General features: G+C 38.6%; 2 long non-coding RNA genes across 3 annotated transcripts in view; one reads left to right on the forward strand and one right to left on the reverse strand.

Moving 5' to 3' along the window:
• The window catches only part of LOC111097578, a 107,124-nt gene that overhangs the window by 76,320 nt on the left and 15,414 nt on the right, over positions 1–15,390 (forward strand). The window lies entirely within an intron of this gene.
• Positions 1–15,390, reverse strand: part of LOC102153745 — a 48,090-nt gene that overhangs the window by 1,081 nt on the left and 31,619 nt on the right. The gene's annotated exons all lie outside the window — the stretch shown is intronic.

Below are 15,390 nucleotides of genomic sequence, written 5' to 3' on the forward strand. Positions count from 1 at the left end.
GAAATTTCAGCCCCTGTTATCTATCCCTTTATTAGTACTGCCTGACCCATTTTCCCATGCCACACCTGTTAGCCTGAACTCTTTATTGAAGAACCAGTACAAACTCACTCCAGCTTTCTCTTGATCCCAAGTTCATGCGTTGCCTCAGTGTGACCAGCAATGTTCCACATATGCCCTACAACCATTACACTCTGTCAATAGATGCATCGCTGCATATAATATAGCAATATTTAAATCAAGAAACTGGATCATACAGATACAATCCCTTCAAAATTTTGCAAGAATTTAGCATCTTAGAACTCGAAAGATTCTAAAGGAGAGTCTAGTGCAGTGGTTTTTAATCTTCATTTCGCAAAGCCATAAATTTGCAGAAACGGATCACAGATTCTGTAATTGTTTGATTCAAAACAATTTTTTAAGCTAAATTTTATGTATTTGTAAATTATTAAAAATAAAGAGCTCCCCAAATATGTCAGATACCTAAGTTTTAAACATATTGGAGACTACCAGTTTTGAAATTTCTCATCAACTGACTTTGTGATTAATGAATATCAAAAGTTTGAATGGGGTGCCTGGGTGGCTCAGTCAGTTGACTGAGTGACTGACTCTTGATTTCGGCTCAGGTCATGATCCTAGAGTTATGAGATCCAGCCCTGCATCAGGCTTCATGCTCAGTGCAGAGTCTGCTTGAGATTCTCTCTCTCTCTCTTTCTCTCTCCCTCCGCCTCTACCTCTTCCCCTGCTCTCATTCACACACACGCTCTCTCTCTAAATAAACAAATAAATCTTAAAAAAATAAGTATCAAAGGTTTATTCAAACCTTTGTGTATTAAATCACATCTATGCTAATAAAACGCCAGTCTTGTTTATAGATGGTTCACATAAATTTGCAAAAAAACTTCCGTTTTGAAAAACAGAAATCTTGAAAAAATTTAATCTAATCCATTTCCAAACCAAAATAAGAATCTTTTTTAAAAGATCCTTAATAGACATCATACCAGCCCCACTTGAAAATCAGAGGTGTGAACTCATCATTCTACAGCTCAGCCTATTTCATTGCTTCAAAGTTTACATGTGGAGTAGATATTTCTCTCCTGTACCTTCTCACCGTTGGTTCTGGTTCTATTTTTAGGGAAACTTAGAACTATTGTAAATCTTCTTTATTGACATATCTTCAAATATTTCCTATCATTTCCATACTTGGATATCAGTAATGTCCCAGATAAAGAAGAAAACTAAATGCTTGGTGAGTAGGTGGATGCATGATTAATTCGTAATGGAAAAAGCAGCAGAAAGAATGCTTGGAATTATAAAAAGTAGAATCAATTTTAAGAGATATGTCCCTTCTTGATGTTCATTACAGCATCACTCAAGGTAGCCAAAAAGTTGGACATAACATAATTTCCAATGGTATAAGGTTGTTTAAGTAAATTACAGTAGGGTCATACTGGAATATCATGTGCACTTAAAAATATACCAGGGGAAGGATAATGTCTTGGGGAAATGATCAAAATATTTTGTTGAGGAAAAATAAAAGCAGATGTATATTTTTATATTTTATACCTCATGTTTGTATATTTTAAATTAATCATATACACACACACATTGAGAAGACACTAGAAGGATTTTAACCAAACTACTGACAGAGTTTATCTGAGATGGTGAGGATGACAGGTGATTTTTATATCCTTCTTTTTGAATTTTTGCATTAAAAATTTTTTAAAAAGATTTATCTATTTATTCGAGAGAGAGGGAGCATGTATGAGACAGATAAAGAGTGAGAGAGAGAGGGCACAAGCAGAGGGAGGGGCAGAGGGAGAAGCAGACTCCCTGCTGAGCAGGGAGCCTGATGTGGGGCTCAATCCCAGGACTCTGGGATTATGACCCCAGCCGAAGGCAGATGCTTGACTGACTGAGCCACCCAGGTGCCCCCATTTAAAACACTTTTTTAAAACAAAAATGCATCTCTTTTATAATATAAACAAGGAATAAAGGAACATTTTCTCTTTCTCTCTCTCTCTCTCTCTCTTTTTTTTTTTTTGAAAGGGATAAGAAAGGCTTAATTCCCCTCACAGTCAGAAATTACTGGTTTCCCCAATACTGCCATAGTTATTCAACGGCCAGTCAAATAAAGAAGCATTTGACTCTATAGATAACTCTGAAAGTCTTGAGTTTGGTGCAAACTGCAGATGCAAGTTTCATATTAAGCTGGCTGTGCCTATTAAAGATAAAAATCCCTTCCCCTGACACACATGGGCACCCTCCAATCCTGCCTCAGGTACCTGGCTGCGTTATTCCCACTGAGGATTCCACATGTTTAGCACGCATACTCCATAAACCATTCTTGGCTTCCAAAAGCATTTATTTCTTTTTGTAAACCTTGACACCCTAGGGAGGTCTCCACTGAGATACTCTGTATATCTGCACACTGGTCACTCATGAATTCAACTCGTGTTATTTATTACCACTGTGAGTTCAGACCAAACTGTAAATGTCAAATGTGCTCATTACCTCTGGTGGCCCAATGTACCCAGCGTACCAGCTGGAAGTCCTGCCTTCTGTGCCAGGCTCTCGCTGCAAGAGGGACTACACAAAAGATGGTTGAAACTGTGAAGCCCTGTTACGTGTTTGGCAGGCACATGATCCTCTAGGAGTATCTTACAATCACTCTGATATTGGGCCACAGTGTTGACAGCCCAACTGGGGCTGCATTTGGGTAACATACAAGCTTCTACTGGACTGATACAAACGAGCTCTAAAATGTCATACTATATAATCTCTCCCATTTATTAATAACCTCCCTGCAATTCTCTGCCTTCCAAACCCTGATCTACACAAAGGGCAAATGTTTCCAGCTGATTGTGATATCCAGGTCACTTAGCTGAAAGGAAACACAATGCAGCATCAAAGGGTGAATATAAAATTACTATAAAAGTGCTGAAAGGGAAAAATAATCATGAAAGTTGGTATAACACAGAGTAGTTAAACCAAATAGGCCTGGGCCATAAAAATTGTAAACATGTTAACACTATCCTTAAAAATATGACTTAAATCTTGATAGATCTGGAAAGAGCCAAAGTATATGTGTCTATGCCTTGGTTAAAAATCATGATGTAAAAATCAGGGACCCTACAATCTATAGTTGTTTAACCTTCAAGCCTATTGAATTAACAGTTGTGTGTGTGTGTTTGTTTGTTTGTTTTAAATCACTCGGTGGCTACCTATCAGAATTCTCAGGCACTTTTGCTCACTGTGAAGTCTTTACACCAATTAATTTTGATCAAGGTGTAAAATTTATTTTGGCTACAAGTGAGTATACACATTGCCATGGTGATGCTGTTGAATGAATGTGGGATTGAAAGGCTTATGTATCCAGCTGTAGAGGAGGGTACACATCAGTGGAATTGTAAGTAGGAGGCTCAGCATGTGGGCCAGCCAGGGCCAAATCTAGAGGACTTGTTTATTGGAATATTCTAGAAGAGAACTCAGCCTGTCCGGTACTTAAGAATGAGGTCAAGACAAGAAACAGTTCTGGTTACATAGGACCTCAGTGCAGTGCTGATGGCCCATCACAAGAGAGTGATGGGATAAATCATGGATATTTTCATAGAATGTGTGAGTCATTATTAATCTATTGTTATCTTGTCTTTGTTGATGAGATTTTGAAGGCTGCTTTTTAATTCGCTTGAGCGGTTTTCAAGGAATTCTAGCTTTGCGAATGTGCTACAAAGCGTATTACAGAGCTGTAGTCAGTAGAAGCTGGGCAGTGAGACTCTCATATCATGGCCCCTGGGCTCATGAATGGGTTGTCATTTGGTCTTGGGTACTGTCATGCTCTACAGAGGCTACTTGAGTGACTGGCACACCGCTGAAGCATAAACCTATTCCCCAGATAAAGATATAAACAAGTACTTCCTGCTATTTGTCACCTCTTCTTCACGAAACCCCTTCTACACACAGTCCAAACTAAAGAATCTCTGTATCTTCTTTTTAAGAAAAGCATTACAGAAAGAACGAGATCTTGTTATTTGCAACAATAGGATGAACTTACAGGGTATTATGCTAAGTGAAATAGACAAAGATAAATACCACATGATTTCACTTATATGTGAAATCTAACAGAACAAAAACATGAAAACTCCACTACTACCACCAACAATAAATGGAAATAGACCAAAATACAGAGAACAAACTGGTGGTTGCCAGAGGGTAGGGGCGTGAGGGGATGGATAAAATAAGTTAAAGGAATTAAGAGGTATAAATTTCTGGTTGTAAAATAAATAAGTCGCAGAGATGAAAATTACAGGATAGGGAATATAGTCAATAATATTGTAATTAATGTTGTATGGTGAGAGATAGTGACCACTCTAATTGTGGTGAGTACTGAGTACTGTATAGAGATGGGGAATCACTATGTGAAACTAATATAATGTTGTATGTAAACTACACTTCAATAACAAAAATTTTTAAAAAGTATTATAGGGATCCCTGGGTGGCGCAGCGGTTTGGCGCCTGCCTTTGGCCCAGGGCGCGATCCCGGAGACCCGGGATCGAATCCCACATCAGGCTCCTGGTGCATGGAGCCTGCTTCTCCCTCTGCCTGTGTCTCTGCCTCTCTCTCTCTCTCTCTGTGACTATCATAAATAAATAAAAATTAAAAAAAAAGTATTATTAAATCCACTTGTAAGGGCTCATTTACTGGACTCCATAAATTACAAAGACAAAAACCTAGTTTTTTTTATTTCTCTCCTTTTCATTTTTAATAGGTTTAAACAGATGTGATAAAACTCTTGAAATTGTACCTGAAAAAATACAGACTTCAATATGTCACTGGTCAACATGGTCCATGAATGTGTCCTCATGGGCTTCTTTACATTATTTAGGGCCAATACCTGTGTTTAGTGTATTCATTCTTCAGTAATGGAATTTAAGGAATGTGTCACAATCCAAAAGTCAATACTTTTCATCCTGTTCTCTTGAAATAGGATAAAAAATAAAGACCTCTCATATGTATCTGAAAGAGTTTGGAATTTTTATTTTATGATATCAAAATTCAAATATCTGCACTTTCACCTTATTTTCATTTCCCAAATCATCATCTCATCTTTTCTCCTTCTTCATACAACTGAACAGCCTTTAATCTTTGTCTCCCCTAGCACCCTGAAGACATCCTTGGATGACTTTTTCCCCCATTTATTGAAGCTATTGCTTTGAAAACATTGACTAAATCTGACATTTAAACTCCTCCAGTATGCTGTCTTATATATATTTTCTCTGCTGAGAGCCTAGAGGCTTATGTTAAAATATAGCTTGAGGTGTAAAAATTATTGCTAAGAAAAGCAAGTCATTTCTTTTTCTTTGCAAGAAACAGTTGGCCTAGATCTAAAAAGACTATGCAAAGTATTTTTTATCCCTAGCCATAATTTTGAACCAGTTTGCTATAAAGGACCCTTGGAGAGGGTGACCAATTAACCTCTCTTCTTAGGACAAAGGCCACGCTTCTGTAGCCTGGACAGTTGGTGATTTTGACTCAGGCCAAATTCTAATTGAATAGATTCCATTTGGGCAAGCTTTAAGTGTCCCTTATTAACAGTTCAGGGTTGTAGAGCACCATGAAAATACTACAGTTATAAGGGACCTTAGAGATTATCTAGTATGCCTGACTTTAGACGTGGGAAGAAGAGTACAGACGAGTTAAAGGGATGGCTTAAGGTCATGAAACACTTTTGGATAGAACCAACATTGAAATCCAGGCAGCTTCACTCCTCTTTTAGAGCTCATTCCATGAGACACCAACAGAAGGCCTCAGTGTCCTCACCCAGCGATTCGATTGTGGACATAGTATGTGGGTAGTTCAAGTAACAGACCCCTGGGTAACAGAGGCATCTTAGTGGAAGGAAGCTGGCAGTGTGGGCACAGTAGGGTTCCTGGGAGAATAAAGGCTGATTTCCTTTCCCATGCAGCTTGGCTACAGTATCCACAAGCACCTTTAGTTCCTGGGAGATGATTCCTCTATAAAGGGCTGGAGATGGAAAGCTTAATGTGAGGCCGCGGTTTCTGGTTTTGTATGGAAGGACAGCAGGAGTTCCATCCTGGCAGCAAGCACAGGGACTGCTAGTCCCTGAGATTTCTGTTTTTGTATAACAGAGATGAAGGTGGAGAGTTGCCAAAAATAGCACTAATAGAGCAGAAATGGTAGCAGTAGCCACAGAGGACACAACTGAAGCACATAGGAGTTTAGCGGGTTTGTCAAAGTTATAGGGCAAAAGGAATTTGAACCTTGGCAGTCTAGTCCTGACGTCGGCACCCTTACTCTTAAGCCAACTTTCCAAAATAAAATGTCAGGAGAAGTGGGGAAACGGGAGACAAAAATGGAGGCAAAACTTCCAGAGAGTTAGAAGGGAAGAATGCAAGAGTTTCCCGAATTCCTCTGCAGACTCCAGAGGTCATGGGCTGGAGACTTTTTTTCTGTACATCGCCAGATAGTCAACACTTTCGGCTTTGTGGGCCGTATGGTCTCTGTCACACTACTTTTTTCATGCAAAAGTAGCCATAGGCAGCGCTTGAATGAATGGATATGGTTATTTTCCAAAAACTTTAGAGGAATAGGCACCAAAGAGGAATTTGCCAACCTCAGAAGTAGATCCTTGTGGCTTCAATGGTGAGAAATGGAGAAGACCTCAGGTTGTCTTCACGGCACAGGGCTGTTCTAAGGACTGAATGCGCCCATACGTGGAAAATGATCAAAGCAATCCCAGCATCTAAATGCTCAAGAAAATGGCTGCTCTTAGTTTTGCTGCTATTGTTGGTTCTATTGACATATAGGTTGGGGTGGTGGTGGCTGTATTCACCTAAGCTCCTAGAGGACGTTCCGACATTTTCAGGACAAGGTAGGAAAAAGCAGAAGCTACCAAAGCCCTTATTTCCTCTCTCCTTGGACCTCTTACTAGTACTTTTTCACATTCAAAAATGATCAAACCCAGGAGTGGGGGGAATGGGGAAAATAGGTGGTGGGAGTTAAGGAGGGTACTTGTCATGATGAGCACTGGGAGTTGTATAAAGTGTTGAATCACTATATTGTGCGCCTGAAACTAATAGATCGCTATATGTTAACTAACTGGAATTAAAGTAAAAACTTTTAAAAAATTACCAATAAACTCCATACCCACATCTATTTAATTTTGGTCTCAAGAAAATTTTCCCTGTTAAGCAGAGGTAAAACACAGTTTTTGAGGGGACATAGGAACCTGCCAGTACGCAAATCTCACTGACAACAATTTTGATAATTGGCTGCATTTCTGAAATATCTCCAGAGTTGGCATGTTAGATGTTAGGCCGAAATGGATTTGTTTAGAAAAGTTCATTCTTTTCAACATACAGTTGAAAACATACAGTCAACATACAGTTATTCTCTGTACTATTAAGTCATTCAATATAAGACATAGATCACCTAATGGACTAGCTCTCGTTGGTGTATTTGAAAGTATAACCTGAAAATTCATTAATTCAACAAACACAGTGAATATCATCTATAATGCTTGATGCTGTCCAGATTCTGGGGAGAAAACCATGAACAAAAGTAAAGAAATAAATATCTGACCTCACATAGTTTACATTCTGACCATATCAAAACTAATAATATGCTCCATAAAATACCTTAGTGAATATCTCAACAGAAGTTAAAGATTAATGGAAAGAATAGATAAAGATAAATGAGCCACTCTTGCTTTTTAAATATTTTCTTTTATTTTCCCTTCTTTCCTTTCCCTTTTATTCCTAACTTCCTCCCCTGACTCCTCCCTGTCCCTTCCCTCCTCCCTCCCTCTCCATTTCATTTCCCCCTCCTCTTTTTCCTCTCTTCCCTCTCTTCCTTCTTTCTCCTCTTTTTCATCTTCTTGTCTCCTTTTGTATCTTTTTTCTTTCTTTTTGAACTATTGCCCTTTTCTCAGTCAGCAGTCACAGTAGCTTACACATCTTTGTTTAAATTAACATTTTCCAAATTTCCTAATTTCCTATTAAGGAAACTACTTTTATTTTTATCAGAAGAGTTTCAAAAGTAGCTCCTTTCCTTTGTACTGTTTTAAAGTAGCAAGTTTACTCCAAGAACTTCTATCTTATTTTCTAATAGACTTCTCTTCCCAAAAAAGCTCTTTCTCCTTTCTGAGTGAAGTTGCTTAGATCAAAATTCACTATGTTTCTAGCTCAGTTGAATCCTCTTTTCTGAATGTGTGAACTTACTTAAAATTGTCAGAATCTCAAACTTGAAATTCTATTACAATGTGTGTGTATTACAATGTGTGTGTGTGTGTGTGAAGCCTGTAGATTGAAAATGCAAATATAGCAAGAACTATCTAATGTTTCTGGCCACCTTAATGAAGAATGAGTAGTTTCAACTGGTGCTTTAAGGTGAGGTCACTGTGGGATGACATGTTTTCTTAGTGGAATTCATGACATCTCGTTTCCTTAGAGGGCAGTCTACCAAGTCAGACAACCTGGGTTCAAATCTCAGATCTACCTATAACAAATGTGTGACCCTGAGCAATTCATTATAACTTTTGGAATCACAATGTCCTCATCCATAAATAGTCATGACACTTCCTATCCTGTGGTTTTGTGCTGAGATAGTGCCTGGGTGATACTTTGTTCTGTGTAGGGCATAAATGTTCAATAAATGAAAAATTTGTGGTAACAGTAGTATTTATATTTCATTCCACTCACAATGCCTGAAGCAATCCCACGATGTAAGTGACCCATAGTACCAAAGTGGATACGCCCTGATGAAATGGATCAAGAACACCACCATTGTCTTTACATACTTTTCTCCATTATTTCTTTCTTTGCAGCCTTTTTTAAAAATAAATTCTTATTTCAAAATTACTCTTCTATAGGACTAAGGATAAGATGTCACCAAAATGTATGTTTGAAAGAGGCAGAAATTAAAATCCCTTATTAGGTTTATCCTGGAGCCATTATGTGTTTATTTGGATATTTATCCCAGAGACTGATTGCCCCATGGCAAGGCTACATAGTAACCCAAATAATAGTTGTATATTTCACCCAAAACATCACGATATTTGTAAAGTCAAACCCCAAATTGGCTCTTTTGTCCAATTCCATTGTAAAGAACTACAGAATGAATGTCACAAATGAGTTAAATTTAACAGTCTACCATATGGAACCGATGTTTGGGTTGCCTCAAGATTAATATAAACACACCCTAATAAACCTTAGCGACTTTCTTGGTGTTTCCATAGAGGTCTAAGACCTTCATAGCAATGAACTGAATTCAGCTGAAACCCGAGTGACAATCTGGAAGAATTGGAAGACAAAGTAGCTCTATCTTCCTCTTCCTTAAATTTCCAGATGGGTAAGCTTAAAAGTAAAGGCCAGTTTTAAGCAGAACTACAGAAACCACTTATTTTTTTTTTAACAAAAGAAATAATATATTGTGGCCAAAAAGAATCTCCCTCTAGCAGTTTAATTACCATGTCTATATTGGCTGAGAATAAAATGTTTGGGGAACTGGGTCAATATTGCAATGGAAGCTGGTTAACCATGCCTCAGAAAATTTCAACATCTATGAAAATTCATCTGTCATTGCCCACATGAACCTAAACCACATTTCAGTTTGCTCAAAAATCCCTACAACTATTTTACATTTGGGGTAATGAGAGGCAATTTGGAAATATTTTTTATATCTGGCACAGAGCATCATTGATCTGGAAGATAAAATACATACAGGTTCCTGGTCCCAGGCAACCCGCATCGACACGCATGTTGTTTGGCCTAGTGCCCTGAACCAACTCCTCATCTATGGATGGGTCCTGAGGTGCAGAAAGGAAAAGTGACCTGTCAGCGATCATGACTGACAGTAGCACCAGGGTGGGATTCCAAACACTTCTTATTTACTACCATCATTTTTTATTTTTGTAAAAGCTTCTTTTGTAAAAGGAAACAAAACCCTATATTTAGTGTTTTGATATTTCCTTCTTAGATACATTGTTCACCATTTTTAAAATTGTGGTAAAAACACCTTGTGTGAGATCCAGCCTCTTGACAAATGTTTAAGTGTACAACATAGTGTGGTTAACTAAAGGTGTCAGGTTTATGGCAGATCTCAAGAACGTGTTCTCTTGTAAAAAGATGAAACTTCATGCTGAGGGGACACCTTCCTGCTTTCCCCTCCACTCAGCCCCTGATAACCACCATTCTACTTCCTGCTTCTATGACTGTTTTAGAGATCTCATGCAAGTAGTATCACATAGTGTTTGTACGTCTGTGACCGGCTTACTTCACTGAGCATGATGCCCTCCAGGTTCACCCAAGGTTGTCACATGGGACAGAATGTCCATCTTTTTTAAGGCTGAATAATATTCCACAGTGTGATGCCATCACATTTTCTCTGTTTATCCATTAACAAGCACTTGGGTTGTTTCCATATCTTGGCTATTGTGAATGGTGCTGCAATGAACATGGGAGGGCAGTTAGCTCTTCAAGATACTGGTTTCATTTCCTTCTATCCATCCAGAAGTGGAGTTGTTGAATCATATAGTAGTTCTAGTTTTAATTTTTGGAGGAACCCTCATATGGCTTTCCGTCATGGCTGCACTGTTTTACATCCCTGTCCACAGTGACAGTGCACAAGGCTGCCTTTCCTCTGTCACCGTCCTCTCCGATCTTGGTGTTTCCATAGATGTCTAGATAGATAGATATCTACATAGCTGCAATGTTTCCATAGGGAAAACCCTAGATAGATGATAGATAGATAGATAGATAATCTAGATAGCTGCAATGAGCATGGGAGAGCAGTTAGCTCTTCAAGATACTGGTTTCATTTCCTTTTATCCATCCAGAAGTGGGGTTGTTGAATCATATAGTAGTTCTAGTTTTAATTTTTGGAGGAACCCTCATATGGCTTTCCGTCGTGGCTGCACTCTTTTACATCCCTGTCCACAGTGACAGTGCACAAGGCTCCCTTTCCTCTGTCACCGTCCACCCCAATATTGGTGTTTCCATGGATGTCTAAGACCTTCATAGCAATGAACTGAATTCAGCTGAAACCCGAGTGATAATCTGGAAGCAAGACAAAACCTGTTATCTTTTGGGTTTTCTTGATAATAGTCATCCTAGCAGGTGTGAGATGATATCTCACTGTAGTTTTGATTTGCGTTTCCCGATGATGAGTGATGCTAAGCGTCCTTCCACATACTCCTCTGCCATCAGATACATTCTTCCATTCCATAGGTTTACCTTTTCATTTTGCCGATTGTTCCTTTTGCTGTGCGAGACTCTTCCACCTAGCCAGTGGAGAATCCAGTGAATAAAAGAAGAAACAGAAAAAAAATCCCAAAATAAAATATTCATCAGGTGGGATATTTCATTTCCTTTCTTCTTTAGTAAACTAGAATCATAATGAGAGAAGTGTAAAAAGCCTGAGGTGCTCAATGCATTCTCTTTCTGGATGGCAAATTCACACAGGAAGATAAGCCACCAAGCAAGAGGTTGCTTGCTAGACATCACTTGAAACAAGGAAAGTAAGCTGGGAGGTCTGGAGGTTGGGGTCAGTAAATAATGATAGCCTGAGGCATCTCTTTGGATGGGCCAGACACTAGCAATTTTTCCTCTGAACAATACAGGAGAAAGCCCTGAGAGTAAGATAACTTGTTTTAACCAAAACAGCAGATACCAAATGCTCACTTTTTTAGAGCTCTTTATTGGATATTGTTACTACTGTTTTCCACCAGTTATGACCAGTGCTGCTACTACAGACTGTTACTAGTGATCAATTATTATAAACAGAGCGAAGAGCAGGCGTTATACATCTATTATTATATTTTATCTGTAGTTATAGTTATAACAACTGCAGGACAGGGTATTGCCTTCCTGGGGTTAAGTAAAATATGCAGCTTGGAGACAAGGTTAGCATAGTCTGGGATTTACCATCAGGGGAGGAGACCAAATTGACTCAGGAATCGGAAACACAAGCAGCTCTAAGTCAAGAGTCAGGCACACAGTTTGAGTGCAAGTATTGAGGGAGGGGGAGAGGATAAAAACAATTACCTTGGAAGTTGGTTTTTAACAGTATCATATTATCATTAGCAGTAAAGGAGCAATTATCACAGTTAATAAAATCACATTAAAACATATGACAGATAAAGAAAGCACAATGGGAGAAATTTAATGGACTACATTTCCTGCCAGATTTTATATTGGGTGTTGGATTATTTATAGGACATATGTTCTAGGAAAACAAATGTTTAAACTGGAAATGAGCAAATCTGAAGACATTTGCTTCTTTGAAGCATTGTGGTTTTACGTTATTCTGGTAATTTATATGCCCTAGAAAATATGCTGTTTCTTTTATTAAAGCATATATGGCTTTCTAAATATATTTTTATATAGCATTATTTTATTTTGTAAATAGAAATTTCCATTTTAATTTAAAAGTAAACCAATTTCATAATATTAGAGGTGTTGCATCGTCCCATAGCACCCTCTCTCTGCCAAGCTCAGCCCCTCCCTTCATGCCCCATCTACTTCCCTCTTGCAACCAGCCCTTCCTCTAGGCTGTGTCTTCTCCCCATGACACTCTGTCATCTGCTCCCTCACATCACTTTGGCTGTTGCCTCTGCTGTTTTGCTGCTGTTATGATTCACCTTTCCCCTACCTTCTGCTCTATATTGTACTGGAGAACCAAGTGGTACTATGATTTAAACTATGTTTTGAGGTTGAGCTTGCCCAGAAGAAAGACCCAGGTTAGAAGCCCTGCTTGATTACTTATCAGCTATATGACATTGAGCAGTTAACTTCTCTGGATGGATAGATAGATAGATAGATAGATAGATAGATAGATAGATGATAGAGATGATAGGTAGAGATATAGGTATAGATATAGATCATGAGGCTAATAATGGCTGTCTTGCGGGACCATGGCGAGGATCAAATTAGAGAACATCATAGATTAGGAGAACCTCTCAAATTCAGAGAACATCATGCCCCCTACAGAGCAGGTGCTCCACAAACGGCAGCTGATAGAAACTGCCGAGGGAGAAGCCCTCCTGCCTGGAAGGCCAGAAAGGTCTTGCTTCTCACCTAGGGGCCCTGGGACCCCACATCTATCTACACTGGCAGCTTGCCCTGTGACCTTTTCCAGGTTATTATCATTTGCATCACAAATCTGCGATCCAGTGCTTCTCCGACCCAGTTTCTCCAACTTTGCATATCTCACGTGGGGCCTTCTAAGAAGAGATTTCAATTCCATTGTTTCTGTCATGGGATCCAGAAAGCTGTGTTTTTACAAGTGTTTCCAGTTCCAAGCCAGGATCAGGGACCACTAACTTTAAAAAGCACCACGACTCAGAGTCAGTGACTTCTCTGGTCACATTGTTTCGGGCTTGCTGACCACTGTGACACCACGCTGGTCTTCCTCATTGATCTTAAGGCTAGAAAAAATGTAGTCTTAAGACAGGTTTCTCTCTACTTACTCTTTGTTCTCTTGCTTCTGGACTTAGCACCCTACAAGGTGTTATTTACATTGACATTTTGGTTTAAGATGGGAGGAAAGAGTTTCTGGGTAGACTGCGTCCTGTGGCCTTCTCCCTGGTAATAAAAATTCTCCTTTCTCTACTCTAGGGTTCTCAAAATGTGGGCCCAACTAGAAGTATTGGCATCACCTGGGAACTTTTTAGAAATGTAGGTACTACCCTAGACTTACTGAAACAAAAACTCTGGTGGTGGAACCCAGAAATCTGCATTTTTTGGTTCAACATCTCACTTGGAAGTAATTATAGTTTCACATGCACTTGTAAGAAACAATACGGAGATCCTCTGTGTCCTTTACTCAGTTTACCCAATGAAAACATCTTGCAAAGCTGTAGTACAATATCACAACCAGGATACTGACATTGATGCAGTGGGATACAGACATTTCTATCCCCACAAGTATCCTTTTATAGCCATATGCACTTCCCCTCGCCTTCACCTCTCCTTAAGTCCTGAAAGCCACTAATCTGTTCTCATTTCTATAATTTGTCATTTCCCAAGTGTTGTTGTATAAATGGAATCATACAGTATGTAATCTTTTGCAATTGTTTTTTTTTAGTCTCACTCAAATTTAATTCCCTGGAGGTTACTACTTCAGTAGTTTATTCCTTTTTATTGCTGAGAAGAGTCATGGTATGGAAGGATCACAGTTTACAATTTATGTGTGGTTACACTCACACATTAAGGACATATGGATCTCCTTTTTAGACTATTGCAAATAAAGCTAACATAAACACTTTCAGGTAGGTTTTAGTTAATATAAGTCTTCTTTTATCTGAGATAAATACCTAGTAGTACATAACAACTGTACTTAAAGGGGAGTTGCATAATAGATTTTTTTAAAAAAAGATTTTATTTCTTTATTCATAAGAGACACAGAGAGAGAGAGAGAGGAAGAAACATAGGCAGAGGGAGAAGTAGGCTCCCCACAGGCAGCCCGATGTGAGACTCAGTCCTGGGACTAGGATCACGCCCTGAGCCAAAGGCAGACGCTAAACCTCTGAGCCACCCAGGTGTCTCACATAATAGATTTTTAAAGGAATTTCTAAACTATTTTCCAGAGTGACTGTATGATTTTACATAACTTATCAAAGTCTTTGCATCATTTTAACAGTTTAACTAAAGTATAAAAATGTACCTTCCCATGTCCTTTTACCTCCTACTTACTGTCTTAAGTATTTCTTCTATGTGCATTTAGAATCACATCTATAATAATCTAGTGTTATAATTTTTGTTTCAACCATCAAACATAATTTTTAAAATCTGAGATGAAAAGAAAAGCCTACTGTGCTTATCCATAATTTTCTTTACCATGTTCTTTTTCTGTTCCCGATGTTCCAAAGTTCCTTCTTTTACTACTTTTGGTTTATTTAGAGAATTTCCTTTAGCTGTTCTTTGTAGATCTGCTTGAAACAAATTCTCTTTAGTTTTCCCTTGTCTGAGAATATCTTGATTTTCCTCTGAGTATAAGAGTCTGAGTTGATACTCTTTCCCCCAATAGTTGAAAAATATTGTGCTACTTCTAGATTCCATGGTTTCTGATGAGAAATTTGCAGTTATTTGAATTGTCTTACCCTCATAAATAAGATCTCATTTTTCCCTAGCTACTATCAAAATTTTTTCTTTGACCTTGGTTTTCAGAAGTGTAACTCATAGATTTCCTTGGGTTTATCTTGTTTGGAATTCTTGTCAAATTGGAGATGTTTTCAGCTATTATATCTTTGAGTACTTTTTAAGCTCTTTCTTGTTTCTCCTCTCCTTTGGGACTCCAACAATGCAAAAGTTAGATCTCTGTGTAGTTCCTTGGTTCCTGAGGCCTATTTGGTGGGGGAGGTGGGGACAGGAGCA

This window comes from Canis lupus, chromosome 10, assembly GCF_011100685.1.
Source record: "Canis lupus familiaris isolate Mischka breed German Shepherd chromosome 10, alternate assembly UU_Cfam_GSD_1.0, whole genome shotgun sequence".
Lineage (NCBI taxonomy): Eukaryota > Metazoa > Chordata > Mammalia > Carnivora > Canidae > Canis > Canis lupus.